Source organism: Anopheles arabiensis, chromosome 2 (genome assembly GCF_016920715.1).
Source record: "Anopheles arabiensis isolate DONGOLA chromosome 2, AaraD3, whole genome shotgun sequence".
Lineage (NCBI taxonomy): Eukaryota > Metazoa > Arthropoda > Insecta > Diptera > Culicidae > Anopheles > Anopheles arabiensis.
This window is the reverse complement of record NC_053517.1, coordinates 96467206-96483344: the sequence shown is the minus strand read 5'-3', so window position 1 is coordinate 96483344 and position 16139 is coordinate 96467206. Positions and strand designations below refer to the sequence as shown.

Genomic DNA, 16139 nt, shown 5'->3' with positions numbered 1-16139 from the left:
ATTATCACGTGACAAGCAAGCTTTATGCAAACGCTAATACAAAACACATTATCTCTTTTTACACACATTTTAAAGTTTTGTTCAATATAAAAATATCTAGTAAATGACATTTATTTCAAGTTGAAACAATAAGCCTGATAAGCATTTTAAAACACTGAATATATAAGCTTTAAAACACTCAACAAACCACAAGAAAAAGTTTTTTAAACCAAATCCTGAAAATTGGGGTTCTATGAATTAGAGAAAACCACAAAAATGATTAAATGTATAAAATAAACCAAAACACACACAGCGACCATTCCCCCAGGAGGATAATCAAAAACAATGTTGCATGAAAACCAAAATAGCCATACATTGAGGTATGGCTACCCCTCCTGTCGTTCGAAGCGGGTACGGAAAGTCAACACCAACAACAACAACAGGGCAGCTGCAGCTGCCAAAGTATAATAATTTAAAAAAAAAATCATCAGCTCAACAGCACACTTGCCGACCGACCGGCCAAAGCGAAGGAGCCGACATTTTTCACTCCATATTTTTCCTACTACCTGCCACACTTTTCTACTTATTATCCCGATGCAGTACATATTTCCCCAAAGTGTGTGCGCGTGTATGTGTGTTTGTGTATATATTTTCGGTACGTGTGTGTGTGCATTTTTGTCCGCGTTTGTTTTTGCCTTCCTGTCTGCCAGGCTTACACTGGGAAGGGATAGTTTGTCATGGCGCTACAATGAAGTAGTTATGATAAACAGTCCCGGTACCGGTACTGGTACAATGAGAGTTGGTAGGGAAAAGGGGTTAAGCGAGGATGGCTAAATATCCGTCCACCGGTGCATCGGTTGCCGGAAGTTGCTGCTGCAGTTGTTCGGCACAGCAAAAATGGCACACAGTACACAACACAACGGAAGACGGTAACGAGGCACACTGGAAACTGGAAGAGCAGCAACAGCAACAAAAAATCAAGCCTTGGGAAAACATTCACCGTACGAGATGGCTTCGCTGCACCGGGTTGTCTGCACGCTTACTCCGTCTCCGTCTCTGTCACACACTCACTTGCTAACTGGGGCCGCCCGCCCGTTACGCTGCAGCTTTCCATTAAAACCGACTGCATGCATAAATGCATAAACGCTTCTGGTTGGCTGCCAAAAAGCCTTTAAACTAACAAATTTTATGGCGTTCGCCCGCGCCTGTTTGCGCCGCCCCTTTGTTGCGAGTGGGGAGCAACCCCGGCCGGCCAGCCCAACCCAAAACGCTCCAAACGACCTGGGAATGAATGTTAAAGTGAAATAAAAGTGAGCATGATTTGGGATTTGGAGCCAGTGGAGGCAGTGGGAGCTTTGCCGGTTTTTTTTATGTCTTCCTTCTTGTGCAGAAAAACGGTCTTACCGGCGCAGGTAAGATGGGTAAGTAAGTCACAGAGCAACGGCAAAGCCTGGACGGTGTGTACAAACACACACCCACACAAACAAAATACAGAAATAATATTCCTTCGATGGAAAGTCACAACCGTTTGGGGGTAAGGTTGGAGATTTCGGGACATGGCAGCGTCAACAAGATTCCCTCTTGGCAGCTGCTGGTTACATTGCTACCTTGGGTACGTTGCGAAAACTGAAGCAAAAACAAAACAAAACAAAAAAGATAGAAACAGCGAACACTCCATAATCGTCTTTGGGACGGTCCGCTGAAGCCAGGTCTCGACCGGGTCGTGCTTTGAGCGCGCGCCGAGTTGAGTAGTTTAAAATATTTGGCCAACGAAGTGAAAGAAGGAGAGCGCACAAGATCGTTCTGTAGCCAACGAGGTACGAAGCGCTCTGCTGTCCCGAAAACCTCGACGGAACGGTTTATTTATTCATTCGTTTATTTGCCACTCGCTGGATGAAACCGGATCTCAGAGCAGTAGTAGTAGCAGCAGCAGCAGCAGTAGCTTCTAGCAGGGTGTGTTTTCACTCCACGGAGTAGCTCCCAGTACTGCCGTTAGCATGGGTTTTCACTCGCCATCAATAATTGATGCACGATTGTTCGTGATGGAATTTTATAGGCGCCGGCAAACTAATGCCGTAATCCTCGGACACGATGTCAAGGTCAAAGAAGAGGGAGCATTGCAGGGGGGGGGTGTAGGGGGCAAGACACTACTAGAAGGTGCAGAAGAGCTTTCGCCGTGCGGCTAGAAGTTGCTGCAAGCTGCGGCACAGCTCGTGCGTAACGAAATGCGCAAATAAGCGCAAAGCCCTAGGACGGATTTGCAAACGGAAACAGCTTTTCATTAATGCAAAACGAGCAGGACGTCTTCCTTTGGCGCACGGGTGGCTTCTTGCAGCTAAGTTTAAAAATAATAATTTAATTCTGAGTAATGCAAACGAGACATTACTATGCGAGAGCGATAGTGCAAAATGAGCAGCAAATTAGATTAAAAGTAGTAAACGAGGAGAATTTTTCTATTCCTGTTAAGGTTGCTCAGGAATGATAGTTTCAAAATATAAAAAATATGTGTTATTTTATGCATCATAAATTAGATACCTGAAATAAGAAAAAACGTTGCAAAGAAAGCAATTGATAGAAACAGAGAAGACAAAGGGGACAGAAAGGATAAAAAAGTATATCATATATATTTAAAAAACGAAACGATACAACAAAAAAGGTAATTTAAGAAAAAAACGAGGCAACTACGTTAAATTAAATGCAAACAAACACAATAAAAAAAATACTCGAATATTGAATAAAACTCGATAAGCTCAACAGAAAAGATAAATTAGTAAATATTGACAGAAGTCGTCTAAAAATCAGATTAGATGGTCTCATGGTAGACACATCGGATCCTACATAATTTACCAAAAGTCCAGGGTATCAAAAACTGATAAAAGTTATCTTAATAATCAGTATGAAATATAAATAATGTAGTAAAGAATGTGACATTAAAACCAATTATTGTTGACATTTTGCCAAACCGTGCTTACAGCCTTAATACAATAAAATGCCTTTTTAAGTAAACCTACTGAACAGAACTGTTAACCATTTTATTGACCTCTTCTTAAATGAAATAAGCTTAATGCAATGGGAATTGGACCCTATAGCACCTTTGTTGGACAAATCCAATCAGAATTTACAAGGAGCATGTCCAAAACGGTTGCCATAGAGTCTGATTTCCAACATATGAAGTTCATTTCCAATATGAAAGAGTCAAGGAAGTGTCCCACAGCTATGAGAACCCCTGGAAAACCCGGTATAAACAAAATTAGGTAATAATATCGATATTTTAAAATAGATATTTATAAGGAAAACTAAACATTGTGTTGTTCTAAATTCCCAGCTACAATCTTCTCATAAAAAAATATTCATGAAAGAAACTTCTTTCAAATCTGTAACGAAAGCAAACATGCTCCCCTGCCACCCCGATAACAAATTGCATTTCTCTTTAACTCCAACACTTGGCACAGCAATCACTCAACACCCTTTTATCATTACGCTGGCATATCTCATCAAGACGATCATCAGCCGGAGCATCGGTTCACATTTTTTCTGTTCAGCCACTATCCTCCTGGCCAACCGATCGCCCGGCTGGGAAAGCTTGGCGGTACGGTTGACGTAGGACGGAAGCATGCACCCTTTCCGTCCCCTTCCCATTGCCACTAAATCCCAACCATTAAATATCCACTGAACGGCAGATGAAAGAGAAGCGAGAAGCTGACTGCACATAACGCGGGATGCTGCAGCACGGTTCCAAAGATGCACTCAGTTGGCAAACCTATAGACACACACACACACACACTGAGACATAAAAAGCACGACCGAAGCGCCGCCGAACATGAAAGCGAAAAGCGAGCTTTGGGGGCAAAAATTATGGCTTTTTATTGAAGTTTCGGTCCGTCCAGTTTCGGGGCCAACAACACCAGCCGGTGCACGCAGAGCGTACGAATGCACACGTACACAGCGCACCACACACATACAGCGACGATTCACATGCCACACATTTTATACTGCAGTCGGTTGCACTTTCTGACCTCAGCGGCGTCGTGAATTGGTGGGGGGGAAAAACTCCACTAACCCCCGCTCTAGTCATCCTGTTTTTGTGCAACTGCAATTTATGGTGGGGAAAATCGTCCACGTCCGATACGAAGCGGAGCGGAGAAAGAACGCAAACGATAGCCCTCTCGCTCGCTTCATGCACTGTCTAATGTCTAATGCATCCATCGCTGCTGCACTTGGTGATGATCGTTGTCTTTTGGTGGCACGGTGGCAACGGTTCGACAAAGAAGGCCACACGTGCAACGCCACTTCAATGCAGCGTTTCCTTTCTTTTACTCTTGTTCTCTCGTTCTCTCCTTCTAAATTGTCCCACAAAAAAACGGGACAGCGCGCGCGCTTTTTTATCGTCTACAATAACTGCAATTTCGATGATTTAACATTTTTCTCTTTATTTATCCACCGAATATTATGGCAATCGAGATAAAGCTTCAGCACACACACCCGTTGGCAGTGAGGGGCACAAAAGCGGTGCGGAAGGATTTATATTTTTTACCTCTTTTCCCACTTCCATTTTATAGATTTCAGTAAGCCAGCCACCGCCTCTTTGCGCCTCGGATTTCGGGGTTCGCATTTAGAGAGCGAGAACGTCCTTTTTTGTGCTTTATTTTCCTTCCCAAGTTCCAGCTGTTGCCCTGCTTTCAGGGTGCCGTGGTTGTGGCAAATGTGTGCGTGTGTGTTCCCCCCCCATTTTATCATCTCTTTTATGTTGGACCGTTCGCATTTTATGTTGGACTTTTACCGCTTTACAAACCCGCGTGCGTCCGTTAGGGCGCCGTTTTTTCCGTGTTTGACTGAAAAGCTTTACTAGGGGTAAAGTAAAGCGTTGCGCTTCGCGCGTGTTGATTTGATTCGGCTGACAAACTGGCGTGAGCAAATACCATTATTGGCATTGCAGGATTTTTTATACAATTTTTGAACGTTCTGTTTGATATTTGTTCCAAGTATTGAAGTTTTATTATATTTTACTACACAGTGTGTTACAGTTTCAAATGACTGTAAATGCAACATTTCAAATGACTGTAAATGCAACATTTCAAATGACTGTAAATGCAACATTTCTTTACTCTTTAGGACAAAATATTATTATTGTACATTTATTCTACAAATTTATACTAAAACCGATAATTTGAGGATAAAATACAAAAACTTAAATGCCAAATACGGAAGCTCAAAGGTCCTGCCGTACCTTTAATATCGCTTCTATCCGTTCGGCTTCGTTTGCCAATGCGGTGTTGTGAGCTAGAATTGGTGGATTGGTCACGTCATCTAAATTAAACCTCTTATCAAGGTTTCCCGTGTGCTTTCCCCACGCAACCACGCAATCGTTTGCTAACGATGGTTATTCGATTGCCAAATCGTGAACTAAAAAGAAAAAAAACGGCACCATAATCTACCACCCCGCTTATAAGCTGACCTTGTCTGATTTTTCTAGTCGTGACCGTTTTGGGTTTGGGGGCGTACATAATGCAAACCCAAGTACCATTTGCACTGACGACTGACCTGGTGATTTTTGTTCTCTTTCTCTCTCTCTCTCTCTCTACCCCATTCTTACCAGCGCACCAGCGCAGCCATTTCGGGCTAAACCATGCGAGAAATGTCGATATGCTGCTGTCGTTGGCGAGGCACCATCAACCTATATCTTCATGCCATTCGATTTGCTTTCCTTTACTCCAATTCGATTGCCCTTTCCCACTACCCAAGTCCGAACCGTACCGGCAAAATCCAGCCAGAGTGTCAATGCTACTTCCAATTCGATCCTTCACTCGCTTATCGCTTTTCCTTTTTAAGTGAAAATTCGATTTCATGGAAATGAATCATTCAACCGTAGCGTGCAGAGAGAAGCGGGAGCCACCAACAGCCGGTGCACTGGATGCATTGGTGGCCGAATTATATTCAGCGTCCTCCGCTCAAACCCACCCAGCTATGGGCCACGAAATGGTCACCGGGTGGCAATGGGAGTCGGAGTCGCATTGCACGGTATGATACCATGTGGAAAATTGAAGCCGAAAAGATTTCGCCCGAAGGTTTCGTTCGGGTGGTCGATGTGGAAAAGGGTGCTTTTGCAGGCCCCACGAGGGAAGAAAATGGAGTTGTGGCGTGTGAACGTGGGTTGCGATGCAAGAAATTGACCCCATGTTCGGATGCTTGATGATGATATGTTAGTTGTGGTGGTTGATCTCTGTAAGGATTTGCGGGGAATACTAAAACGTCCGTCGGGATTTTTTTTTTTTTTTTGTTGAATATTGAGTAGAAGAGCTTAAGCTGTGGAAAGCACACTTTTAGCTTTTTCTCGGGATCTTTCAGCAAGCAACCGATGGTTTGAAAGTGTTGCTCACTTTAAAATTTAAGGCTAGGGATCAGATCAAACGCATTCATCGATGGAAGCAAACCCATATCAAAGACGATTTTTTTTCTTCTCAATATTATTTGAACTTGTCCATTCAACTTTTTTGTCAAACATTTTCAACAGGGCGAATTAGCATCTTATTACTATAATCATAAAATGAAAGGGCTCCACCCGTTTGATGTATTCAGTATCGAATGAAGAAAAAAAGCCCTGCTTTGCATTGCCAATATGCTTCCAAACCGCTAAATGCACCAATCAAAATTCGGCCGCCCGCACGCTAAAAGCTTAATAGAAAGCAATCAACCAAACGGATCTTCCTCCTATTTCAACACGAAACGGTGACAATGATACAAAAAAAATATAGCCACCAAAAAGGTCCTTTAATTTTCTGTGTGTGTGAGTCGAATATATACATCACACACGCACACATGCACACACACACAAACGCATATAAGAAATGGGGTAAAAAGACTGAGCAGGACAAATTTTCTTTTGATGTCATACGACGGCTGTCCCCTTTATTCCCGCCTTTGCAGCGCGCGACGACACAAACGCAAGCAAGTAAAAGGGACCGAGTTCGAACAAACGATTGGTTGGCCGTTCAGGCCGGTTTTAGGGTTCCGTTCCGGGAGGTTTACTTCGAATGCTTGACGGACGCTTTTTTTGCTGTTGTTTTTGTTGTTAGGCCCATCGAGTCGAGTGCCGCTGCTGTTTGTCGGCCGTCGAAATATATTTATTTTGCTTTAACTTCAATGTCACTGCATAGAGGAGGCTTTACCCCGTGCCCCAAAAAAAAACAGGAAGAAAGACAAAATCGGTCGTCTTTAAACTCTGGAGCGTGCGTCGGATCTTGTTAAAAATTCATTACTTCTTTCATCTTTAGTTTTTTTTTTCGGGTTTTCGGACGTTTCTACGGACGTGCTCCGTGGTTCGGTAGCGGCAGAGTGTAGAAAACCGAAACCGGGATTTAGGATGTGTTTGGTTTTTTCCTCTGTTTTCTGGAAGTAGCTGAACACTAAAAAAAAACAAGCAAAGAAGAAGTTTTTGGCTCGTTGACAAGCGGTCTTTTTGTGAGGAAACACGGTTTTTGGACAGGCTTTTAATTTGAGCTCGGAAAAGGGATATGCAATATGATGCTCTACAAAAAAAACGAAGCCCTTCTTGCTTGATGAATAATTATGTACCTTGATGAACACTTATCACTTCCACGGGAAGATTGAACATTTAATTTTAATACTAGCAATTAGTATAATTCAAGCTATAAATTTTGGCTAAATTATGTTCACTGCATATTCGTCTTACGTTATGCAACGTACATAGTACAGTATTTCCCCGAAATACGCGAATAATGCGTTCCGGAGACATTCGCGGGACCTCGGATTTTCGCGTAAGTCGAATATCACGTTTTACAGGCAAAAGATACTTAATTATTTATGATTTTTTATTTAATTTAGTTTATTTATGTTATTTATTACTTATTTAATGCAAAACGTGTAGAAAATTAGGTTATTTCTGTCTTTTTAATAATATAAAGCTTTTGGCAAAATTGGAAATTATTTTTCATTTGACAATTGATGGAGATAATTGAACTGATTTGACATATGAGCTGTCAAAAATAAAAATTTGCGTATCTCGGGGGAAGACTGTATACAAAAATATGCAAAAGTTAATCAAAGTATTGTTTTTAAGTGATATTGTCAATCGAATTTCATGGAATAAATCAAATCATTTTAATGTTTTCGTGCAAAAATAAAACAAATGCAGCTGGTGACCCAAAAACACTAAAAGGAATAGTTACGCCTTGAAGCCAACCAAACATCGATGCATTTCACTAACGAGTCTGTGCTCTCTAAATACACACAACTCGTGTGTATCTAAGGACAACACATGTGAACTGCTTTACTATATGCTCTAGTCTCTTTCGTACTTCACATTTTATTAAGCTCATCCCTTGTCAGGGCAGTACAACAGCACCGCGACACTAGTAGAAGGACCTAATCCAATCGGACAGTGCAGTACCGGTCGTCCCAAAACCGTTGACCCGCAAGAACGCTTGCATCGACCAGTGCGACTGTTGCTGGCACTGGTTCAATGTAAGAATATATAAAAGATTTAGGGTAACAGAAAGAAAACACAGCTCCTCGCTCGTGCAACTACTACTATCCACCGGGTCTGCCGAGAGCAAACAGAAGCAAGCAACATGCAAGCAATCAGACACAGACCAGAAGAGTACACCACATTTCACCTCCAGTGCATCCACGACGCGATGCGGTGGCACCGAGAAGCAAGCAGGGCAAAAAAACAAACCATAAAACAAAGCCAAAAAAATCCATTTGATTAATGAACGAACCCATCGCTGCGACCCCTTTTACTTGGTTCCTCCGGCAGACTTTGAAAACGTGTGCAAAAGTATGCTGCACACGTGGTTCTCGTTGGCTGATTGGCTGTCGCTTTGTTTTAAACACAAACAGCCCCGTCCTTGGGGGAAAATGAACGATAGCAAGAGACCCGCTACCAGCCTCCAGCCCTGTTCCAAACCCCGGTTCCACAACGCTCGAAACGCTCCAGCAGCACCGGCCGGTATGGTTGACTCCATACCTCGAGTCCATAAAACTTCTCCACAAATCTACCGTAAAGCGTAACGCACACGGGGCGGCGCTCATAATAAAGCTGTAAATTTTCTTACAATACCATAAAAGGATCGCACTAAATTATGCGGTCCCTGCGCGGTGCACCGAAGAGGGGAGTGGAGAGGGGACGGTGCCCGGCACTGGAAAGTACGCCAAAAACCAGCGCGCATTAAAGGATTTAGCTGAAGCGATTAGAAATTTGCGTCCCTGAAGTGGGAATTTTCCGGTGGGAGCCAGGGGAGCTGAATCCTTACAATTCAATGCCATGGCTTAAGTTATGGCAGTTTTAGTATTGTGCATTGAATTACGGGGAGCTTCTTCTTTTTTTTGGTTGCTGCTTTGTGTCGTTTGTCGAGCATTGTTTGTCGGTACATTTTAATGCGCTCGTTCGAGTGGAATGTACACTCCTTCCCACCAAGGCGAGGGAGCTGTTGGCGTATGTGGCGAAGGGTAATGGCGAACATTTGATGTCACTTTTACTGGTTGGTGTTTTGATGTTGGTTATGATGCTTTACATTTTCACATGTAGATTCGTACAGTTGCATTTAATCGCTTAAATATTGATTATTTTTGGAAAGTGTTTGAACTCACGATCCAAAGTAAAACATTTAAATTTTACTGCATTTGTTACATTAAAATTATATTTCACCACACTATTTTATAACACAATTAACGATCCAACAAAGGATGCAAATGCAACTATTAACTGTAAAAGCAGTGCCGTTATGGCTTGCTTCCCAAATCAGAAATTTCTCCATCGCCCTTCACCAAAGCACTCCCAAAAACATCAAAAACCTTCCCGCGATTTTCCGCTTTTGAGAGCTCCCCGTTCAAAAGCGCCGTCCCGTAGCGCGAGCAAGAACAGCTTCACGCTCCCATTAAAGCATCCATTCTCTTGCATAATTGCAGCATGCAAAGAAACGGCAACAGGAAAATCCTTTCACCCGAGTCGATATTATTGCAACGGCTGGCACTTACCATTAAGCTCCGCAGCACGTGTTCGCCGCCACCAGCACACAAAGCACGGCGGTGCAAAGGAAAGCACGGAAACACGATCTAGCGTGGTGCTCGTGTAAAAAGAAGCTTACCCATGGCCCGAAAAACGGAAACGGTGCCATTATGCTCACACGTCTTCATAACGAGTGGCGAAAGATAATTGTAACCTAACAAAAGGTGTTTTCCAGCGCGATTTTTTTTCTGTGCCTTGGCTGAATCGACGGTAGCAGAGCTAGAGTGCCCACACCGGTACACCGGAACTGGCAAGATGGCTTGGCCAGATAGACTGTTTGCTCGTCTTTTAATTATTTTCCCCCCTTTTTTGCTCACAATATCTCTCGCTCGCTCTATCTCACGCTTATCTTCCTGGGAAAACTGGAAGTTCGCTGTGAAAACAAAATTTTCCACGCCATGAAAAAGCAACACCAAAAACACCGGGAACCGGGGAACTGCGTGCGTGCGGGTACGGTGTGCGATAAATGGTGGCATGTAAAAAGTTTTTGCTCGTTTCGTCTTTTTCCGGTTTTTTGTTGTTGCCTTCTGTCTTCTTTGGTGCTTTGGTCGCCTTTACTCGCTCTTCAGTTCGGTGCCGAATGACGCCATCGAAGTGTCATACTGGCGCCAGGAAAAGTGTGTCCCCTTTCGCTCCGGCGCTCGGTGCGGGCAACGGTGGCAGGCAAGTTTCACGCTCACGCCAATGTTTTGCACTATCTGCGGAAGAATGTCGCGCTATCAGCAGCGGGATTACAACAATTATAACCGGTAACGGTTGAATGGAAATATTCAGTGAATAAAATAAAAGTACTCCAATCTGCACCGAGAACGGGGGAGGGGGGGGGGGGGAATGCTTGAGCAACGGTGCCAAATGGCAAATACTTTCCCCTCTTAGCTAGTAGACGAGAAGCGTCGCGTGCTTTGTGCCGGAGGTTGTCGGCAGCTCTGTCTGTGTGTGCTTGCTTCTGTTTTTACCTTATGCTATGTCAAGCTCGGGTGTTGAGGCAACATGAATACGAAACGGAAATACATATAAAAATACGAAAAACGAAAGCCGCCAGACATGGTGCAGCTGTTTGCAAAGGGGGAGAGGGTTTCACTGCTAGCACAAAATGGTAACGATGCTCGATTAATTATGATTTTCGTTTTTCATAAAATTTTATCGCCACACCAAACTCGTACTACACAGAGCGAAATAGAAAACCGTAAGGAGCGAGAGACAGGGTGGCATATTTCTGTCCATGCAGCAGCAGGTTGATTTCACACCGGCAAAGACGAGCCCGGGCCGAAGCGTTCCGGTAGAATAATTATCGAGTAATCAAGGTTGTGGGTTGTGGGGATGGGCAAAGGCTTAAACAACCGGTACACGACCTGCTACCAGGTTTCCATCCAAAGGAGGTCGTTTGTTCGTGTACGGGTGAATAATTATAGGTTATTATGCTTCCGGTGAAGTAGGTGAGCACTGTGTATGGGTGTACAGTCTGACCCATGACTGGGGGAATTTTGAATCGTAAATTCTTTCATGTTCTTCCTAGTTGGCGATCTGTTTAGTGTGAGAAGACTTGTTTGCAGGCCAACACACCTTTTTTGAACTGACAAATACCATGCAGCCATTATGGTCCAATGATTCGGGTGTTTCATGCAGGTTCAAAAAGGTTATGTTATCGTGTGCTCAATACATAGCAGCATGTGTACACTTTCTAATTAATAATTGGCTTCTTCATACGGCTAGTGGCCAAATCAACATTATTTTGACATTGCATTGAATTCGCATTGGCTAGGAAATTCAATCACAATCTTTTTAGAATACAACAAACTTCTTAGCAAAGAAAGCATCGATAGTCTGCAAAAGTGCTGACATGAAACAACTTTACTTAATTTTAACAAACAAGTAAACAAGTAAACAAGTTTAATTTTAAGAGCTGTTTTTGAAGAAGTGTTTGCACATTTAAAATTATTTCTAATATTTCTTTCCCGCGTTTCCGATTATGGAAGGTATTACGATACTAGCCAGTACACACGCTGGCTCCATCAGGTTAGCTCATTAATAATTGATTTTTTTGTTCAAGCAAAACTATGTTGCAAAGAAAGTTTCAAAACTATTTGATTCGATACTTTTGAATGTACCAGAAAATAATTTTGAAATCCATATCAAGCACAAAAAAAAACAGAAACCAACACGATTTTTTAATTGCATTTTTTTCCTCCGCAAATTATAAAATCCAACTGGATGTTTGTCAACTGGATACAACCCGGATGATGAATATTGTGCTACTGCCAGACTGAACTTTCAGCCTTCTGGTGTAAACAATGAAAAGGATTTATATTGTACAATTTATTGCTGCAAAACATGATAATCTAGAGCAGGGGCCTCCAAACTTTTCAGCTCGCGGGCCGCATTGGTTCAAAAATAACTATGTTGAGGGCCATTTGACGCTACCTTTAAATGATGATTTAACGTTTAAATCTCGTTTTGATAACAAAATACTAACGTTACTAGTACAGCTTCGAGTAACCAAAGCTTGATTTTTGTCTAAGAAAAGAAAAATATACAATTCTATTTGAAAAAGTCATAATAACGTAATATTTATATTAACTCTGGCAAAGTCATCGTGGGCCGCATTATAAGCTCTTGAGGGCCGCATGCGGCCCGCGGGCCGTAGTTTGGAGACCCCTGATCTAGAGCATTCATAAGGAATAAACTCAATCATGGCGTAGACAAGGACAAAAATAATACGTATTTTAGGAAGTTCAAACCAACCTTTTCAAAACAAGATGTTCTTGCCAAAAAAACATAGCTTCATTTTTTTCGTTACAAACGTTTAAAAAGTTACATCTACTATTTTAATACTGCTACTAGCCCGAATATTATGTGCAAGCATGTAATGTTTGTGCAATTTGCTAAATTAAATAAGCACTGCTGATCGCATTTTAATGTTGAAACAAGATGCCACGTAGTGCATGCAAAAAAGGAAAGGTCTAATAATACCAGCTCATTGTCACGACATAAAATAACCAAAGCGCTCACAATGCAGATAAGAAACTCGTTGCACAAAAGACCTTTCCCATCGCCAGAAGGATACTTTTTATCATCAACCTCTCAAGACGGAGGTACTGCAGTCCTTTTAAAACAAAACTAGTGCCTTGCACTGTAAGCCAACGCCAGCCAAGGGCACGTTAATCCTTTTATCATCACTATCGCCCGGCGGATGCTTTTGTCGGGCTCGAGTGGCGAAAGCATCGGAATGGACCGAAATCAATTTCCATGCCCGCCGGTCATGCCGCACAGTCTTAAAGCTTCTCGGCCTCGGTAGAGCGCTCTCAGCACCGAGCCCCGAGTGCTCGTGCCCAGTGTGCGGACACGAGAGCGAGAGCGCACGACTGTGTATTGCAACATCATCATCCACCGCGGATAGCTGGAACTGGGCGGAGACGGAGTAATCCCATCATGCCGGTTCTTCATTTTGTGCACGCCGGGAGTGCTTTTTCCGTCGCAAGTGCTTACTTCGCCTGCTTAATCCTACGGCGCTGGCACCGCTCTATATGCGGCACCACGGCAGCGACCGAACCCGGTGCCTTTACGTGTCACAGTAGTGTCCGGTTTTCCCTGCCGGGAACTTTCTGCCACAACGGGCCAAAGAAAAGCCGTGCCGAAGGTTTTTAATTAATTACGTCGATTGAGCTCCGAAACGTCCCGGGAGCTATTGCTCCACTCTCGGTCGCCGCGGATCTGTGCAGAGCGTACAAATCCTTTTTTTTGCCACGATGGAGCACGCTTAAGGATGTATTTTTTGTTTTAAATTGTACGCACAAAAGAGGAAAGATAAACCCTGTGGAGTGAGGGAGCAGTTCAAGATGGTCCCGGCACCTCAAGCAACGGCGGCTTCAATTGTTGGAGTGTTGGAAATTAAATTCATTATGGGCTTACGTTGCTGCCGCGTGAAGAACCGCCAAGCTGGTTCCGCGTGTACCTCAACGCGTGTAAGTTCAATGTGACCGCACCCTCCCGAGACCACGGCGTTGCACGACGAACGCCATTGACATTGGGTGCCGGTTTGTCACGTCCGTCGCAAAGGTATGCCAACGCCGATCAAGTGGTCTAATTAAATTGCAATACTCGATGCTGTCCTCCAAGGAGCAAGTGGTGGGGGGTGTGGGGATGACGGGCGTCGTACCTGTAAATAGAAAAGAGAAATCATTCGGTTAGTATCGATTCCTGGCCGCCAGCACTCAACCGCACAACACAATGGAGCGTAATCTGTCGCATAACACAATTATAGTGCAAGCGTTGCGCAGTGGTCAAGAAACTGGAACCGAAAGGAACCTACTGGGGCTGGGGTTTCCTGGGCAAGAGGTGGAATGATTACAGATTGCGGTCCCCGTTTCTGGCCCGAGGTGGACCAAGGGAAATAAGTAGCATCCTTTGCTGTACCGGTTTGCCAAAGCACTACGTTTCCCTGCGGTCTGCAAAGACCCAATGGCCGACAGTTGCGAGAGAGCTGTGACTCGGGTGCTTTGCACAGTTCTTGCATCTTCTCACACGAAGAGCACGGAACCCAACACTGACCACCAACGTCAATAGATCGTCTTCCGTCTTGGCACTCTGGGTGGTTGCACAAGGTTATCGGCACGGCCAGCTATTGCCAGGCAATCGGTGGCTGAGCTTGAGGTTGGACCCAACCCACCAGCGGGAGCCACAAATGGAGGAGACAGGAGGAGAGTCATCGATGGAGCTATTTTCAGGTTGAATTATTTCCCCTTACCGAATGGTTCTTCTGTGCCACCACAACGGTACCGGCACAGAACGGTGCCAGAACGATTTTGCTGCCGGTGGTTCATGGAAAAAAGTCAAACGAACAAGCAATGAAAGGCTTTATCGTGATACCGACCGTTCGCACCGTTGTTGACATACCGAGATTTCCGATTGGAGAGTGTGTGCTTGTTTGAAGACATGCTTTTATGTGGAGTGGTCACAATATTGTTCGAAGCTGAAATGTTAAGTGGACGGAAAAGCGAGCAAACTAAAAACAGGCTCTAAAGAGTACAATGGAATGAACATGCGTGGCAGGTAATGGAGGGAAATAAGTTTTCTTGGGGAAATTTTCACAATAAGCTTTTGAAACCTGCAACCTGACGGCTGCATGTTTTACCGATGCTCGGGTTATGGTGAATCAAACATGATTGAAATGTTGATATAATTCATAAAAAATCCTCTGAAACAACATTCAAGGTTTCGGATCTGATAAGATTGTCTTTAACGTTATGTTTGCCATTGGAGTGCCATTATTCAGAATTTGTCTTTCGTGCAGATTATTGAATAACTAAGATAATGAACCGTTGAACCAAGCATTTATTGTACAAAAATTCAAAAATATTTGTCAAGTATCTTCAGTTAATCAGATAATCGCACTTAGCGCATTGCACAATGCTGAAATAATGATACCAAAAATAAGGAATATCTGGTTGTCCAATTTTACGTGGCAAGAGATCTAGCAGGACTTCAACTTTATGACCGAACTACTTGAAATAAGAATCATTCCAAATGGTAGGCTCAAGTAACAATACAAGGTCAATAATGTCTTATTATTTTGCATTAAAATAGGACTGCATTGCTATAGAAATACCGTTAACAATATTAGCGGAAGTTACCTACAACGTTCGGAGACGACATAAAGCTTAATTAAGCTGCAGATGTAGCACAACCACATCCACACCTCAACAAATGCACTCACCAAACGACGAACCAATTGTTCTACCGTCAGGCAATTTCACGATCATCAATCAAAACACCAACAAAAGTGACATTGTTTCTTGACACCAAAAAAAAAAAGGACCAAGCGTCACCGACTAATTGTCGCTTGCAGGCAATCGATCACACGCGCGGGAAGTTTTCTGTGTTACGCAGTTAATTGAAAGATAGCAGCAATAGCTAGATAAGCGATAAGCAGAGTGTGCAATAAAAGCAATCAATCCATCGGCCACCATATTATTTTTCAAAACGCTCTACTGGGAGGATATTGCGTTAAATATTACATCATGAACATGACGTAAGAAATGTGTATATTGTTTAATGCCGCGCTGGCAACGTGCATTAACCATTCGATCGTGTGCTCTCTTTTTCGGTTTTTCAGCTTGTAATTACGCTGAACATT

The 16139-nt window shown here is 43.3% G+C and overlaps 1 protein-coding gene across 4 annotated transcripts in view; it reads right to left on the bottom strand.

The window, feature by feature from the left end:
- LOC120905514 (zwei Ig domain protein zig-8) overlaps nucleotides 1–16139 on the bottom strand; it is a 205548-nt gene that overhangs the window by 168179 nt on the left and 21230 nt on the right. The window contains exon 3 of one of the 4 annotated variants that reach the window (XM_040316383.1): nucleotides 13916–14162. The exons of the other annotated variants lie outside the window; for them this stretch is intronic. The gene's annotated coding sequence lies outside the window, so the exon portion shown is untranslated. The remainder of the gene's footprint in view (nucleotides 1–13915; nucleotides 14163–16139) is intronic. 4 annotated transcript variants of the gene reach the window in all.